Below are 3132 nucleotides of genomic sequence, written 5' to 3'. Positions count from 1 at the left end.
AGGATCCGAAAAGCAACGCCTGAGTTGCGAGACGTGGAATACAGAATGAACCTTGGAAAGACGCGGAGGAAGTTCCAACTGGTAGGCAACTTCTCCTCGTCTGGCAAGAATGCGAAAAGGACCAATGTAACAAGGAGCCAACTTGCCCTTGATACCGAATCGATGGGTACCCTTCAAAGGTGTAACCTGAAGGTAAGCCTTCTCGTCAACTTCAAAGGTCACATCCTTATGATGACGATCATATTGGCTCTTTTGACGAGACTGGGCTGTTTTCAACTTTTCACAAATAATGCGAACTTGCTCTTCTGCATCTTGGATCATATCCGGACCAAAGAGTTGCCTCTCTCCGGTTTCTGACCAATTAAGAGGTGTTCGACATCTTCGTCCATAGAGAACGTCAAAAGGAGCTTTGCCCAGGCTTGATTGATAACTATTGTTATAAGAAAACTCGGCGAATGGAAGGCACTTCTCCCAATTCATACCGAACCATATAACACAAGCTCGGAGCATATCTTCTAAGATTCGATTCGCTCTTTCTACTTGACCACTTGATTGAGGATGGAAAGTAGTGCTAAAAGATAAATGAGTCCCCATGGCATTCTGAAAACTCTCCCAGAAGCGAGAAGTAAAAATACTTCCACGGTCTGAGTTAGTTTCCAGAGGAACACCATGAAGAGACACTATTCGAGAGGTATATAACTCTCCTAGCTGACTTGCTGTTATACCCTCACGAACTGGAAGAAAATGAGATACTTTGGAAAGACGGTCAATGACCACAAAGATAGCATTATTTCCTTTCTTGGTCTTGGGAAATCCGGTGATGAAATCCATACTGACTTTATCCCATTTCCATTCAGGAATAGCTAAAGGTCGAAGGGTGCCAGCAGGCCTTTGATGTTCTGCCTTAACTCGACGACAAACATCGCAGTTAGCAACGAACTCAGCAATTTCTCTCTTCATCCTAGTCCGCCAAAACGTCTGGCGTAGGTCCTAATACATCTTAGTACTACCAGGATGAATGGTGAGAGGAGAATCGTGAGCCTTTCTAAGGATCAATTGCCGCAGACGTTTGCTCTTAGGAACCACTAGACGGTTCTGAAAGAACACAACACCTTGCTCATGGATAGAGAAATCCCTAGCATTTCCGCTAGCAATATTCTCCTTGATCCGGGATATACACTTATCATATGCCTGCACGGCTATGATTTGATCCCTAAGAGTAGGCTTCGCCACCAGGGTAGAAAGGAATCCTTGAGGAACAATGTGAAGATTTAACTTCTGAAATTCCTCATCGAGACGTGATTGACCTCGTTGTAGCATCAAATTGTTACAATAAGACTGACGACTTAGTGCATCATCCATAACATTGGCCTTCCCCGGGGTGTAAGTTATCCCTAAGTCGTAATCCGTGATCAACTCAACTCAGCGTCTTTGCCTGAGATTCAAATCCCGCTGGGTGAAGATATATTTCAGACTTTGGTGATCGGTGAATATTTCACAACGATTACCAAGAAGGTAATGTCGCCAGTTTTTAAGTGCATGGACTACTGCTGCAAGCTCAAGATCATATGTGGGATAATTATCCTCATGTGGACGCAACTGTTGAGATTCATATGCAATCACATGAAGAATCTGCATGAGAATGCAACCTAATCCTTGTCGCGAGGCATCGCAGTAGATAACAAAGTCCTTAGAGAAATCTGGTGGTAGCAACACAGGTGCGGAAGTCAGGCATCTTTACAGTTCTTGAAAACTAGGCTCACACTGTGGTGTCCACTCGAACTTTTTATATTTCTTGAGGAGTTCAGTTAGAGGCTTTGCAACCTTGGAGAAATTCTCGACAAAGCGGCGACAATAGCTCGCTAGACCAAGAAAACTCCTAACTTGCTTAACTGATTCAGGTTGAGTCCAATCGAGGACAGCTTGAACTCTCTCGGGATTGACAACAATACACTTCTGGTAACCAAAATTCACATTTTGAAAACTTGGCATAAAGGCGAAGCTCTCGAAGTTTCATCAATACCAGCCTTAGATGCTCGGCATGTTCTAGTTCGTTCTTCTAGTAGATGAGGATATCATCGAGGTATACTACGACGAATTTATCCAAATACTCCATGAAGATTGAATTCATCAAACCAGAGAAGGTGGTTGGGGCATTGGTTAAACCGAATGACATGACGGTGTACTCGTATTGGCCATAATGAGTGACCAAAGCCGTTTTTGGAATGTCTGTCACATCCCTAACCCTTAAGCAAGATAGCATTGTGCTCATGTCTTCTTTGCATTTGCATCTAAGAAGTTTCAACAAAAACAACAGTGGCAAAGGAAATACTCAAAACCCTCGCCACCATTTTAATTAAAGGAAATCTCAAACTAGTTCAAAATCAATGAACCCAAAATGGCCTCAAGAAATGTTCAAACTTTCAGATAAATCATGAAAGTAAATGAGCATTGGAGAAAACTATTTTCTTGACACTTTAAGCATTTTAAATAAATGCAAAAGCCACTGGTTTCAAACTTTAAAATTTGAAATCAGAATCTATAAATTTCCAAAAATGTTGAAAACCTTTAATGATATTATAACAAATATTTCAGGAGGTCTAAAATAGTTTTTACTTTTTGTTTTGGAGCTGAAATAATTAGCAAAACACTAGTTAGCAAAACAGAAAAAAACAAAACAGAAAAAAAATGGGAAACCTTACCTGTCGCCTAAGCCTGGCCCGGCCCATCTCCCCGCTCGTCCCCTCCCTCGCGCCAGTAGGCAGCAGGAGGTGGCCGCCACCCCCTCCGGCGCGGCCACGCACCTGCGTGCCTGCCTGGCCGCCGCCTCGCGCTGGCGACGACGGGGATAAGCTCCCCAGAGCCTCCCCTATCCATTCCCCGCCTCGGTTCTCCTCCTCCTCCCGGATCTCCTCCTCCTCCTTGCTGCCGCCATTAGAGCCGAGCTCGAGCTCGAGCTGCCCGTGCCCCTGGCCATAGGTTTCCCTCCCAGAGCACGCCATTAGCTCTGCCTCGTCACCCTGGTCATCTCTGCAGAAGCCGAAGCTTCCTCGAGCCCTGCAACGCCCGCAACGCCGTCGTCTTCCACCTCCGGCCGCAGGACCTCTCCCGTCGATTCGTCGCCCCCAGGCC

The sequence above is a fragment of the Hordeum vulgare genome, chromosome 6H (assembly GCF_904849725.1).
Source record: "Hordeum vulgare subsp. vulgare chromosome 6H, MorexV3_pseudomolecules_assembly, whole genome shotgun sequence".
NCBI classification, from domain to species: domain Eukaryota; kingdom Viridiplantae; phylum Streptophyta; class Magnoliopsida; order Poales; family Poaceae; genus Hordeum; species Hordeum vulgare.
The sequence above is the reverse complement of the archived record's forward strand: the minus strand, read 5'-3'. Positions refer to the sequence as shown.